Here is a 15,691-nt window from a genome sequence, read left to right on the forward strand (position 1 = left end):
CATAGTGATTCAAAGGGGCACATGCACCCCAATGTTTATAGCAGCAATGTTCGCAATAGCCAAAATATGGAGAGAGCCCAGATATCAAGTGACAGATGAATGGATAAAGAAAATGTGGTATATATATATACACAGTGAATATACTCAGCTATCAAAAAGAATAAAATCTTGCCATTTGCAAAGACATGTATGGAACTAGAGAGTATTATGCTAAGGAAAATGAATTAGGCAGAGAAAGATAAACACCATATAATTTCAAACATATGTGGAATTTAAGAAACAAAACAGATGAACATAGGGGAAGAGAGGGAAAAATAAAATGAGATAAAAATAGAGAGGGAGCCAAACCTCAAGAGATGCTGAACTCAAGGAAATACATCGAGGGTTGCTGGAGGGGAGGTAGATTGGGGGGAAAGGGTAATTGGATGATGGGTATTAAGAAGGGCACTTGATGTAATGAACGGTGGATACTATAGGCAACTAATGAGTCATTAATTCTACCCCTGAAACTAATAATACAGTATATATTAACTACATTGAATTTATTTTTTTTTAATTTTTATTTATTTATGATAGTCACAGAGAGAGAGAGAGAGAGGCAGAGACTCAGGCAGAGGGAGAAGCAGGCTCCATGCACCGGGAGCCCGATGTGGGATTCGATCCCAGGTCTCCAGGATCGCGCCCTGGGCCAAAGGCAGGCGCCAAACTGCTGCGCCACCCAGGGATCCCTAACTACATTGAATTTAAATATTGAATTTTTAAAAACCCATGGGTTTATTTCTAGGCTCTCTACTCTGTTCTCTTGATCTATGTTCTATTTTTGTCCAGTACCACACTATTTTGATTACTATAGCTTTGTAGTATATCTCAAAACCTGGGATTGTGATATCCTCAGCTCTGTTATTTTTTTTCAAGATATATGGGGCTATCTGAGGTCTTTTGTGGTTCCATATGTATTTTAGGGTTATTTGTTCCAGTTCTGTGAAAGATGGTGTTGATATTTTGTTTTTTTTTTTTTTTTGGTGTATCTGTTGTTTTTATTTTCATTTTTTTTTTTTTTTTTTTTTTTTTTTTTTTTTTTTTAATTTTTTTTTTATTGGTGTTCAATTTACTAACATACAGAATAACACCCAGTGCCCGTCACCCATTCACTCCCACCCCCCGCCCTCCTCCCCTTCTACCACCCCTAGTTCGTTTCCCAGAGTTAGCAGTCTTTACGTTCTGTCTCCCTTTCTGATATTTCCCACACATTTCTTCCCCCTTCCCTTATTTTCCCTTTCACTATTATTTATATTCCCCAAATGAATGAGAACATATAATGTTTGTCCTTCTCCGACTGACTTACTTCACTCAGCATAATACCCTCCAGTTCCATCCACGTTGAAGCAAATGGTGGGTATTTGTCACTTCTAATAGCTGAGTAATATTCCATTGTATACATAAACCACATCTTCTTTATCCATTCATCTTTCGTTGGACACCGAGGCTCCTTCCACAGTTTGGCTATCGTGGCCATTGCTGCTAGAAACATCTGGGTGCAGGTGTCCCGGCGTTTCATTGCATTTGTATCTTTGGGGTAAATCCCCAACAGTGCAATTGCTGGGTCGTAGGGCAGGTCTATTTTTAACTGTTTGAGGAACCTCCACACAGTTTTCCAGAGTGGCTGCACCAGTTCACATTCCCACCAACAGTGTAAGAGGGTTCCCTTTTCTCCGCATCCTCTCCAACATTTGTTGTTTCCTGCCTTGTTAATTTTCCCCATTCTCACTGGTGTGAGGTGGTATCTCATTGTAGTTTTGATTTGTATTTCCCTGATGGCAAGTGATGCAGAGCATTTTCTCATATGCATGTTGGCCATGTCTATGTCTTCCTCTGTGAGATTTCTGTTCATGTCTTTTGCCCATTTCATGATTGGATGGTTTGTTTCTTTGGTGTTAAGTTTAATAAGTTCTTTATAGATCTTGGAAACTAGCCCTTTATCTGATATGTCATTTGCAAATATCTTCTCCCATTCTGTAGGTTGTCTTTGAGTTTTGTTGACTGTATCCTTTGCTGTGCAAAAGCTTCTTATCTTGATGAAGTCCCAATAGTTCATTTTTGCTTTTGTTTCTTTTGCCTTCGTGGATGTATCTTGCAAGAAGTTACTATGGCCGAGTTCAAAAAGGGTGTTGCCTGTGTTCTTCTCTAGGATTTTGATGGAATCTTGTCTCACATTTAGATCTTTCATCCATTTTGAGTTTATCTTTGTGTATGGTGAAAGAGAGTGGTCTAGTTTCATTCTTCTGCATGTGGATGTCCAATTTTCCCAGCACCATTTATTGAAGAGACTGTCTTTCTTCCAGTGGATAGTCTTTCCTCCTTTATCGAATATTAGTTGCCCATAAAGTTCAGGGTCCACTTCTGGATTCTCTATTCTGTTCCACTGATCTATGTGTCTGTTTTTGTGCCAGTACCACACTGTCTTGATGACCACAGCTTTGTAGTACAACCTGAAATCTGGCATTGTGATGCCCCCAGATATGGTTTTCTTTTTTAAAATTCCCCTGGCTATTCGGGGTCTTTTCTGATTCCACACAAATCTTAAAATAATTTGTTCTAACTCTCTGAAGAAAGTCCATGGTATTTTGATAGGGATTGCATTAAACGTGTATATTGCCCTGGGTAACATTGACATTTTCACAATATTAATTCTGCCAATCCATGAGCATGGAATATTTTTCCATCTCTTTGTGTCTTCCTCAATTTCTTTCAGAAGTGTTCTATAGTTTTGAGGGTATAGATCCTTTACATCTTTGGTGAGGTTTATTCCTAGGTATCTTATGCTTTTGGGTGCAATTGTAAATGGGATTGACTCCTTAATTTCTCTTTCTTCAGTCTCATTGTTAGTGTATAGAAATGCCACTGACTTCTGGGCATTGATTTTGTATCCTGCCACGCTACCGAATTGCTGTATGAGTTCTAGCAATCTTGGGGTGGAGACTTTTGGGTTTTCTATGTAGAGTATCATGTCATCGGCGAAGAGGGAGAGTTTGACTTCTTCTTTGCCAATTTGAATGCCTTTAATGTCTTTTTGTTGTCTGATTGCTGAGGTTAGGACTTCCAGTACTATGTTGAACAGCAGTGGTGAGAGTGGACATCCCTGTCTTGTTCCTGATCTTAGGGGAAAGGCTCCCAGTGCTTCCCCATTGAGAATGATATTTGCTGTGGGCTTTTCATAGATGGCTTTTAAGATGTCGAGGAATGTTCCCTCTATCCCTACGCTCTGAAGTGTTTTGATCAGGAATGGATGCTGTATTTTGTCAAATGCTTTCTCTGCATCTAATGAGAGGATCATATGGTTCTTGGTTTTTCTCTTGCTGATATGATGAATCACATTGATTGTTTTACGGGTGTTGAACCAGCCTTGTGTCCCAGGGATAAATCCTACTTGGTCATGGTGAATAATTTTCTTAATGTATTGTTGGATCCTATTGGCCAGTATCTTGTTGAGAATTTTTGCATCCATGTTCATCAGGGATATTGGTCTGTAATTCTCCTTTTTGGCGGGGTCTTTGTCTGGCTTTGGAATTAAGGTGATGCTGGCTTCATAGAACGAATTTGGAAGTACTCCATCTCTTTCTATCTTTCCAAACAGCTTTAGGAGAATAGGTATGATTTCTTCTTTAAACGTTTGATAAAATTCTCCTGGGAAGCCATCTGGCCCTGGACTCTTGTGTCTTGGGAGGTTTTTGATGACTGCTTCAATTTCCTCCCTGGTTATTGGCCTGTTCAGGTTTTCTATTTCTTCCTGTTCCAGTTTTGGTAGTTTGTGGCTTTCCAGGAATGCGTCCATTTCTTCTAGATTGCCTAATTTATTGGCGTATAGCTGTTCATAATATGTTTTTAAAATCGTTTGTATTTCCTTGGTGTTGGTAGTGATCTCTCCTTTCTCATTCATGATTTTATTAATTTGAGTCTTCTCTCTCTTCTTTTTAATAAGGCTGGCTAATGGTTTATCTATCTTATTAATTCTTTCAAAGAACCAACTCCTGGTTCTGTTGATCTGTTCCACAGTTCTTCTGGTCTCGATTTCGTTGAGTTCTGCTCGAATCTTTATTAACTCCCTTCTTCTCTTGGGTGTAGGATCTATTTGCTGTTTTTTCTCTAGCTCCTTTATGTGTAAGGTTAGCTTTTGTATTTGAGTTCTTTCCAGTTTTTGAATGGATGCTTGTATTGCGATGTATTTCCCCCTTAGGACTGCTTTTGCTGCATCCCAAAGATTTTGAACGGTTGTATCTTCATTCTCATTAGTTTCCATGAATCTTTTTAATTCTTCCTTAATTTCTTGGTTGACCCTTTTATCTTTTAGCAGGATGGTCCTTAACCTCCATGTGTTTGAGGTCCTTCCAAACTTCTTGTTGTGATTTAGTTCTAATTTCAAGGCATTATGGTCCGAGAATATGCAGGGGACAATCCCAATCTTTTGGTATCGGTTCAGACCCGATTTGTGACCCAATATGTGGTCTATTCTGGAGAAAGTTCCATGTGCGCTTGAGAAGAATGTGTATTCGGTTGAGTTTGGATGTAAAGTTCTGTAGATATCTGTGAAATCCATCTGGTCCAGTGTATCATTTAAAGCTTTCGTTTCTTTGGAGATGTTTTGCTTAGAAGACCTATCGAGTATAGAAAGAGCTAGATTGAAGTCACCAAGTATAAGTGTATTATTATCTAAGTATTTCTTCACTTTGGTTAATAATTGATTTATATATTTGGCAGCTCCCACATTCGGAGCGTATATATTGAGGATTGTTAAGTCCTCTTGTTGAATAGATCCTTTAAGTATGATATAGTGTCCCTCTTCATCTCTCACTACAGTCTTTGGGGTAAATTTTAGTTTATCTGATATAAGGATGGCTACCCCTGCTTTCTTTTGAGGACCATTCGAATGGTAAATGGTTCTCCAACCTTTTATTTTCAGGCTGTAGGTGTCCTTCTGTCTAAAATGAGTCTCTTGTAGACAGCAAATAGATGGGTCCTGCTTTTTTATCCAGTCTGAAACCCTGCGCCTTTTGATGGGGTCATTAAGCCCGTTCACATTCAGAGTTACTATTGAGAGGTATGAGTTTAGTGTCATCATGATATCTATTCAGTCTTTGTATTTGTGGACTGTTCCACTGAACTTCTTCTTAAAGGGGAATTTTAAGAGGCCCCCTTAAAATTTCTTGCAGAGCTGGTTTGGAGGTCACATATTCTTTTAGTTGCTGCCTGTCTTGGAAGCTCTTTATCTCTCCTTCCATTTTGAATGAGAGCCTTGCTGGATAAAGTATTCTTGGTTGCATGTTCTTCTCATTTAGGACCCTGAATATATCCTGCCAGCCCTTTCTGGCCTGCCAGGTCTCTGTGGAGAGGTCTGCTGTTACCCTAATACTCCTCCCCATAAAAGTCAGGGATTTCTTGTCTCTTGCTGCTTTAAGGATCTTCTCTTTATCTTTGGAATTTGCAAGCTTCACAATTAAATGTCGAGGTGTTGAACGGTTTTTATTGATTTTAGGGGGGGATCTCTCTATTTCCTGGATCTGAATGCCTGTTTCCCTTCCCAGATTAGGAAAGTTTTCAGCTAGAATTTGTTCAAATACATATTCTGGCCCTCTGTCCCTTTCGGCGCCCTCGGGAACCCCAATTAAACGTAGGTTTTTCTTTCTCAGGCTGTCGTTTATTTCCCTTAATCTATCTTCATGGTCTTTTAATTGTTTGTCTATTTTTTCCTCAGTTTCCCTCTTTGCTATCAACTTGTCTTCTAGGTCACTCACTCGTTCTTCCACCTCGTTAACCCTCGTCGTTAGAACTTCTAGTTTGGATTGCATCTCATTCAATTGATTTTTAATTTCTGCCTGATTAGCTCTAAATTCTGCAGTCATGAAGTCTCTTGAGTCCTTTATACTTTTTTCTAGAGCCACCAGTAGCTGTATAATAGTGCTTCTGAATTGGCTTTCTGACATTGAATTGTAATCCAGATTTTGTAACTCTGTGGGAGAGAGGACTGTTTCTGATTCTTTCTTTTGAGGTGAGGTTTTCCTTCTAGTCATTTTGCTCAGTGCAGAGTGGCCAAAAGCAAGTTGTATTGGGAAAAAGAGAAAAAGAGAGGAGAGAAAGAAGGAAAGAAAAGAGAAAGAGAAAAAAAGGGGAAGAAAACGAAAAAAAAAAACGAAAAAAAAAAAAAAAAGGGAAGAAAAAGAGAAAGAAAAAGAAAGGAGGAAAAAAAGGGGGTGGGGGAAGGATACAAATCAAAAAGCAAAATAAAACAAAAACAAAAACAAAAACAAACAAAAAAAGAACCACCGGGGAGTATCTTCTGATTCTGTGTACTTTAAGTCCCTTGGCTTCTCCTGGAAGTTGTCAGTCTAGCTGGTGTTCTGGGGGAGGGGCCTGTTGTGCTGATTTTCAGGTGTTAGCACTTGGGGGAGCTGCTGTGCCCCTGCCTGGTGCAGGGCTCAGTGGGGGTTGTTTACCCCGTGAGGCCGCAGGAGGAACAGCCCCAGTGGCGGGGCAGCTCTGGAAACCTGGATTCAGCTCCGGCAGGAACTCCGTCTGCAGGGCCTGGAGGCTCCGGGGCGGGGCCGCTGATCTGCTCAGTTGGGGCAGGAGCGTCCTCGCTGTCCTGGGCCCTCCCGGCCTCTGCCTGTCCTGGGGGAGGCCGGATCCTAGGCTGTGTCCCGGCGCCCTGTGCTCCGGAACCTGTGCTGGTGGATTCGCGCTCCCGGGCCGCGCAGCCCCCTCCGCGGAGCTGCCGCCCAAGCCCCTCCGAGCTGCTCCTGGAACCGCGCAGGCCCCTCTGCACGGAGCCTCTTCCTCTGCCCGAGCCCCTCCGAGCTGCTCCCGGGGCCGCGCAGCCCCCTCCGCGGAGCCGCCGCCCGAGCCCCCGGAGCTGCTCCGGGTCCCGCCGGTCCCGCCGGGTCCCGCCGCCCGCGCTGCAGCCCTTAGGGAGCTCGGCGCACTCTCCTGGGCGCGCAGTTGCTGTTACTGTCCCAGGGAGCCGGAGGGCATCCCCGCCCTCCTGGGTCCTGCTCCACCTCCCCGCGAGCCCCTTCCGCCCGGGAAGGTCGGTGCAGCTCCTGCTCCTCCGGGACGGGGCTCTCCTGTCCTGGGGACACTCGCCCCGGCCTCAGCCCGGCTCCTCGCGGCCCCTCCCCCTTGGAGGCCTTTGTTTCTTTACTTCTTTTTCCCCGTCTTCCTACCTTGATAGAAGCGCGAACTCTTCTCACTGTAGCATTCCAGCTGGTCTCTCTTTAAATCTCAGGCCGAATTCATAGATTTTCAGGATAATTTGAAGGTTTTCTAGGTAGTTTGGTAGAGACAGGTGATTTGGAGACCCTACTCTTCCGCCATCTTGCTCCTCCCCCCTCGGTGTTGATATTTTGATGGATGACAATTGTGTTAAATTTGTAAATTGCATTGGGTAGTATAAACATTTTAACAATTTTCCCCCAATCTATGGGCATGGAATATCTTTCCATTTGTTTGTGTCATCTTCAATTTCTTTCATCGATATTTTATAGTTTTAAAATACAAGTCTTTCACCTTCTTCATTAAGTTTATTCCAAGGTATTTTATTATTTTTGGTGCAATTGTAAATGGGATTGTTTTCTTAATTTCTGTTACTTCATTAATAGTGTATAGAAATGCAACAGATTTCTGTATATTGATTTTTGTATTCTGTAACTCTACTGAATTAATGATAAATTCTAGCAGTTTTGGTGGAGTCTTTAGGATTCTATATATTGTATCATGTCATCTACAAATAGTGACAGTTTTGCTGCTTTCTTACCAATATGATGCCATTTATTTGTTTTGCTTGTCTGATTGCTCTGGCTAGGACTTCCAGTACTATGTTGAATAAAAGTGGTGAGAGTGGACATCCTTGTCTTGTTCATGATCTTAGAAGAAAAGCTCTCAGTTTTTTACCATTGGGTATGATGTTTTTCATACATGGCCTTTATTAGGTTGAGATAAATTCCCTCCAACCATATTTGGTTGAGGATATTTATCATGAATGTATGTTGTATTTCATTAAATGCTTTTTCTGCATCTGTTGAAATGGTGATATGTTTTTTATCCTTTCTCTTATTGATGTTGATTGCTTTGTGAATATTGAATCACTCTTGCATCCTGAAATAAATCCCACTTGATATTGGTGAATGACTTTTTAAATGTATTATTAGATTTGGTTTGCTAATATTTTATTGAGGATTTTTGCATCTATATTCATCTGAGATATTGAACTGTAGGTTTCTTTTTTTGCAGTGTCTTTATCTGGTTGTAGTATCAGAGTAATGTTGGCCTCATGTAATGAACTTGGAAGCTCTTCTTCCTCTACTATTTTTGGGAATAATTTGTAGAGAAAAGCAATAACTCTTCATTAAGCATTTGGTAGATTTCACCTGTGAAGCTGTCTGGTCCTGGATTTCTACTTGATGAGAGTTTTTTTGATTACTGATTCAATTTTATTGCTACTAATTGTTTTGGTTTATTTAAATTTCTATTCCTTCCTGCTTCAGTTTTGGTAGGTTGTGCTTTTCTAGAAATTTATCCTTATCTTCCAGGTTGTCCAATTTATTGGCATAAAAATTTTCATAATACACTCTTAGGATCCTTTGTATTTCTGTGCTGCTGGTTGTTAGTTCTTTCATTTTTTTATTTTATTTTATTTTTTAGTCCTCTTTCTTTCTCTCTTTTCTTTGATAAGTCTGGCTAGAGGTTTATTAATTTTATTGATGTTTTTCATAGAATGAGCTTCTCGATTCATTGATCTGTTTTTATTTTAGTTTTTATTCCATTTATTTCTGCTCTAATCTTTATCATTTCCTTTCTTTTAATGGCTTTGGGTTTTGATTGCTCTTCTCTTTCCAGCTCTGTTAAATATAAGTTATGTTGTTGATTTGAGATTTTTCTTGTTTATTCAGTCTTGTACTGCTATAATTTTTTCTCTTATGACAGGTTTTGCTGCATCCCAAAGATTTTGGACCATCATGTTTTCATTTTCATTTGTCTCTGTGTATAGTTTTATTATCTCTTTGATTTCTTGGTTGACCCATTCATTGTTAAGTAACATTTATTTAATCTCCATGTATTTTTGTTCTTTCCAGGTTTTCCCTGTGGTTGATTTTTAGTCTCATACTCTTGTGGACAGAAAAGATGTATCATAGGATTTTAACCTTTGTGAATTTGCTGAGACTTGTTTTGTGGCCTAACAAGTGATGTATTCTGGAAAATATTCCATGTACATTTGAAAAGAATGTATATTCCACTGTTTTGATGGAATGTTCTGAACATATCTGTTAGATCCAACTGGTCCAATGTGTCATTCAAAGCCACTGTTTCCTTATTGATTTTCTGTCTGGATAACCAATCCATTGACTTAAGTGAGGTGTTAAAGTCCCCTACTATCATTGCATTACTAGTGGTTTCTTTTATGTTTGTGAATAGTTGCTTTATGTGTTTGTTCCCTTGTTCCCTTGGTGCATAAATATTTATAATTGTTATATTTTCTTGTTGGATTGTTTCATTTATGATCATACAGTGCTCTTCTCTTTGTCTCTTGTTATAGTCTTTGTTTTAAAGTCTATTTTCTAGCATAAGTATTACTATCTCAACTTTATTTTCACTTTGCTTTGCATGATAAGTATATTTTCATCCCTCTGCTTTCAATCTGCATGTCTTTAGCCTGAAATCCATCTTTCATAGGCTATATATATCTTGATTTTTTCATCTATTCATTCACCTTATGTCTTTTGATTGAAGTGTTTAGCTTATTTACAAAGGAATTATTTATAGGTATGTACTTAGTGATATTTTGTTACTTGTTTTATGGTTTTTGTAGTTCTTCTTTGTTCCTTACTTGCTTTCTTCTCTTGTGGTTTGATGACTTTTCTTTAGTGATATGATTGGGTTCTTTTCTCTTCATTTTTTGCATATCTATTACTAGTACTTGATTTGTGGTTACCATTAGGTTTATATATAATATCTTCTGCATATAAAAGGTTTTTAAAAAGATTTTATTTATTTAGTATTTATTTATTTATTTATTTATTTATTTATTTATTTATTTGAGACAGAGAGAGAGAGAAAGAGAGCATAAGTAGAGGGATCAGGAGATGGAGAGGAAGAAGCAGGCTCCCAATGAACAGGGATCCCCTTGCAAGGCTTGATCCCAGGACCCTGGGATCATGACCTGAGCTAAAGGGAAATGCTTAACCACTGAGCCAACCAGCACCCCAGCATATAGCAGTTTATATTAAATTTATAGTTACTTTAGTTTTAACTCATTCTAAAGGCACTAAATATTTACTCCTCCCCCCATACATTTTCTGTAAATGGTATTATACTTTACATCCATTTATTTTGTGAATTCCTTGACTGATTTTTTTTTCCTTGACTGATTTTTATAGAAATAATTGATTCTACTACTTTTGTGCTTTAACCTATGTACTGGTTTTATAAATGATCAATCTACTACATTTACAACTCAAGAAACCAGTCATGTGAGCCCCTAGTTAATGCTCCTCTGAGATTGGTGCAGAAAGTCATGTATGTAGTTCCCAGCTGCTCCTCAGATGATTGGTTTCTTGAGTTATTTTCCTTCCTTGTTTCCAGATACTTTACATTCTATGATAATAAAACCAAGAGCCAACCAACTCCTACACTTCTTCATGGTGCCTGATGGTGTAGCCCCTTTGGGCCTCTCTTTGTTCCCAGATATTGGACTCTGAGTAATCATTTTGTCTCTCATTGGAATGGACCATACAGCATTTATTGAGTGTGGAGCTCAATGTGGGGCTTGATTCCAGGACTCCAACATCATGACCTGAGCTGAAATCAAGAGTTAACCACTCAACAAGTTGAGTGACTTAGATGCCCCTTTTAGTATATTTTTAATGTCAGTTATTGAGTTCTTAATTTCTGATTGATTCTTTTTTATATATATTTTTCTATCTCTTTATTGAAGGTATACAGAGATCCTCCACTCCTTTCTCAAGTCCAATAAGTATCTTTATGATCATTACTTTGAATTCTCAATCAGGCATATTGCTTATCTCTGTTTTATTTAGCTCTTTTGCTGTGATTTGTTCTGTTCTTTCATCTGGGACATATATCTCTGTCTCCTTATTTTGTCTAACTTTCTGTGTGTTTCTGTTTATTAAGAAAGTCAGGTACATCTCATTTTGACAGTGTTGCCTTATGAAGAAGAGGTCTTATTGCGCTCTGTGGTGAAGTGTCCCCTGTTCACCAGGAACTGGTACTTCATGTGTGTCTCGTATGTGTGTTGCATTTGCTTTACTATTGTGGTTGAATCCTGTTTCCCTTTAGTCCAGTCAGCTGCAATGGCCCTCTTTTCCTCTTGTGGGCAAAGTTTGGTCTCTGTGCTGTTAGGGGGTTACAACTGGATCAGACCAGATGCCTTCCCTCAGTGCATTTTCTAAAATTGCCAACACACAGACAGGCAGGGCCTTCTTCCTGCATTATCCCCTGAAAGGCTTTCATTGGTGGGCAGGTTCTGCAGTCAGACCACATGTTTTCCCCTAGTCTCTCTGTTGCAGTTACAGTGAACTCCAACTACAGTGCTCTCTCCTTTTGTGGCACCCTGTGAAGTTTTGTTGGTGGGCAAAGGGATCAGATGTCTGCCCCCAGACTGTTGTGGGTGGCTATCTTCCCCTTCCTCCACAGAGAGAGAGAGAGACAGCGAGAGAGAGAGGCAGAGACATGAGCAGAGGGAAAAACAGGCTCCATGCAGGAAGCTCAATGTGGACTCGATCCTGGGTCTCCAGGATCACGCCCTGAGCCAAAGGCAGATGTTCAACCGCTGAGCCACCCAGGCGTCCCTCCTCTCCCTTCTTTATGTCTGTAGTGTCCCTTCTGTAAGTGGTTAGTCTCACAGGTTAGTTTTGTTTCTAAATGGAATTTTGCCTCTCCTATTCTTTTAGGTGTGGTCTCCTTTCTATGAATAACTATAGAATTTGTTCTGCCAGTCTTCGGTTCATTTTCTAAGTTAGTTACACCAATGTGGGTGTTATCTAGGTGTGTCTGTGGGATGAAGTGAGCTAAGGATCCTCCTAATCTGCCATCTTCCTAGGTTACCCAGGATGATATCATTATTAATAAGAATTTATTAATGGCCTGTTATATGCTGGGCATGGTGTTGGACTCTGGACAAAAAGTTGTGAATACCATAAATATTAATAAAAGCATTTTGCCTCAAATCTTTTGTGCACATTAAAAACACCACCACCAACAACAACAATGATCCTGGAAAGAAATGGGAATGGGTGGGAAGAGTGTGATATGGAAATGACTTTTAATATTTATAATGAAATAAATTGAAGAAATATAGGATTCAATGAATCATCACACTAAAGAGCTCAGAGCATCTTGGTGATATTCTGATTCTCTGAACTTGAAAAGAATACCCAATGAGATTGGGAGAAAAGACAGAGAGGCAGCACATTTAGAATGTGTTTATTTATAAAAATGCCTGCTTATCATTTTTGTTATCAATATCTTCCTTCTCCATCCTATAGGAATGTTCATTTCAAAATGTTCTATGCCAAAACATTTAAGTTAATTTTTGCTTTTTAGCCCAATATTCAGGATAGATCATGAATTCTCATGAGCCTAAAGATAGAACAAGAATACATAAACACTTGCATTCCAGAGAAATGTAGTTAGGGAAATAAGGATACATGTGTACAATCCTAATCTCTTTTTATTGAATTATATAAGAAATTAAAATTCCTACAGTGTATTTAATCCATCAGATTAAAAGCCTATGCTATGATATTGGGCAGCCCAGGTGTCTCAGTGGTTCAGCACCACCTTCAGCTCAGGGCCTGATCCTGGAGACCCTGGATGGACTCCCATGTCGGGCTCCCAGCATGGAGCCTGCTTCTCCCTCTGCCTGTGTCTCTGCCTCTCTTTTTCTCTGTGTCTCTCATGAATAAATAAATAAAATCTTTAAAAAAAAAAAAAGCCTATGCTACCACATGAACAAGAGCTTTGTTTAAAGAAACTATATGTAAATGGTGACTTGGGGAACAGAAGGAAAGCATGAGAATGGAATGTAAGATATGGAAAGGGAATAGTACTAAGTACTCATATTAGTGCCTCCATTTGAGTAGCTACAACCATAGAGGAGAAAAGTCAAAATCTATGGGAAACAGGGATTCCTTGTTTTGCTTCTAATTTTAAGTGACCTAGATCCTAACATGCCTTTGTAGGACTTCAAAGAGGAATCTGTTTGGATTTTTGTATAGAAGAGAACATGTCCAAGGAGTATGAGTTTATTTTTTGTGTGGTAGAGAATGGTAAAAAATGATTTTAAAAAAGGTAAAAAATATTCCCAGTTTATTCTCTTTATTAAATATGTTTTCTTTAATAGCCCTTTTATTTGGTTTCACTATCTACTTTGGAAGACTGAGTAGATGAGGAGGATGTACTCAATCTCTGGGTATGTCTTATACAGAAAAGGGCAAATTGTGGGCAGGAGACAGAGCAGTGGAAGGAGAGTTAGTACACGTGTATGTCATAGGTGCAATGCCTTTAGTTATTACAGTCTAAAGTAACTCATAATTATTCCTAAAAATTGTCTCTTTCTAAAATCTGTGAAGAGGAATATATTTTTAACATTTTAAATTATTTGTATATATACTGATAAAGTATGACTAATTTGTAAGATGGAAATTATTTTTAGAGGAGAAAAGAGAAATGTGGCTTGCTTCAAAATTTTTCAAACTTAGGGAATCCTGGCCCCTGAGAACTGACATAAGGCTGAAATGATTCATTAACAGCACAGGGCTTACCACCACACCTCATCCCACTCTTTACATCCTGAATCTCTGAACTGCTTGAGGGAAGGGACATTTGTTTTTATACCCTAGCATTTAACACCATTTCTGGCACAGAACTCATACTCTTTATTTTATTTTTCTTAAATTGGAATTGAAGTGAATTAAATTTCTTGGCAGTTTTTCTTATTATTGATATAGTTACTACCTAAGAATCTCAACTTCTATTTTTATTTTTTTCACAATATACTTCACTCTTATGTCAGATAGTTGCTACTCAGACATTTCCCCCTCCTTTGTCCTAGTATTAGTCAATTTTTTTCTGTGTTAAAACTGCCACAAAACTTAGTAATTTATAATAGTGAACATTTTATTTCTCATAATTCGGTATACTAAGTGGTTCTTCTTGGCTGGACTTGCTCAAGTAGAGGTGGGTAGGTTCTTGGGGGTCTTTAGTGGGTCTCTTTCTTCTAAGTGGTTTCTTCTCTTTCAGTAGCCTAGCTGAACTTCTCCATATACTGATTTCAAATTTCCAAAGCATCAAGAGAAAGTAAGCCCCAATATGCAAGAAATTTTGAAGTCTTTGCTTGCATCACATTTGTTTGGTCAATGCAAACTGCATGGCCAAGATCAGGTTCATTGTCATAGGAAAATGTTCAAGAGCATAGATACAAGAGGTTATGAATGAAATGGTTGCAAATACTTAATCTCATAGTGGGACATACTCATACTTTAAAAAGCTCATACTTGCACCTTGGAAACCAGGCATCTGATTCACCCACAATTCTTGAATCCTAATCCTATTTTTATTATAATTAATGACCCCTCATGAAGAAATTAAGAGTTAGCCTTCAAATTTCATAGTGCTTTATACTTTAAACTATAATTCCCTAAGCTTTCTGCTGTTGATAGCCTTCCTTATTCTCCCAGCTCTTACCCATTTCTTTCACTCCAGGATCTTCACTATATCATATTTTCATATTAGTTGCTAAGTGTTTAGAGACATATGAATATATTTGGTGATTTCATTTAAAAATCACATAGTCTGTTTGCCAGTTACATCACCTAGAATATTCTTCCTCATTCTTTTCCAGTGTTCTTTCTTTATCATACAGATTTCAATTCAAAAGTCACAAACTCGGAGCCAGAGCCTCAAATCTAAAATAGCTCTTTATTAGTCTCTCTTATGTATTTCTATGTTTTGTTTTTCTTTTTGCCCAAACAGTAGGTTATCTGATTCATTTATTATGTATTATTTATTTTCTTACTCCAAATGATACACAACATTAAGACCACACCAGTTGGTAAAATATGAAATAATTTCATACAGTTTGTTAAGTCTATTGCTCTGAAATCCCCTATATTGCCAAGCACTCAATCAACCAGTCCTCTCTGTGGACTCTCATTGGGTATCTCCATTATCTAGAAACAAAAGGTTAATTTTGACGTAGTAGGGACTGTAAAACTGCTACTGTAGTATGGCTCATGTCTATTCTGAATAACTAGCATCTGTGCTATAACAGTTATTGATATTTGTAATGATCGCAGCTTATATCATATTTCTTTACCCACCTCTACCATTGAGAAGTAGGTTTCTCTAATTTGTTTTTAGAGGTAAATGAGTTATTTTTCTGGAAGAACTCTATAACCCAGATCCTCTAAGTTTGAACTTTGACAAATTCAAGAAAAATAGAGAGTTTGGCATTCCTTTTTCAAGATAATATTCTATTTTCCTACTTTGAAGTCCTGCCTTTGTATGCCAGAAGTGGAATATTACCTCAACTTTTTCTGTTTTAGTTCTGCAGCAACTTTTTTCCCCTAAGATTTATTTACTTTTCTTGGGGGCGGGGGGAGAGCAGGGACAGGGGCAGAAGAAG

This window comes from Canis lupus, chromosome 32 (genome assembly GCF_011100685.1).
Source record: "Canis lupus familiaris isolate Mischka breed German Shepherd chromosome 32, alternate assembly UU_Cfam_GSD_1.0, whole genome shotgun sequence".
Classification (NCBI taxonomy): Eukaryota; Metazoa; Chordata; class Mammalia; order Carnivora; family Canidae; genus Canis; species Canis lupus.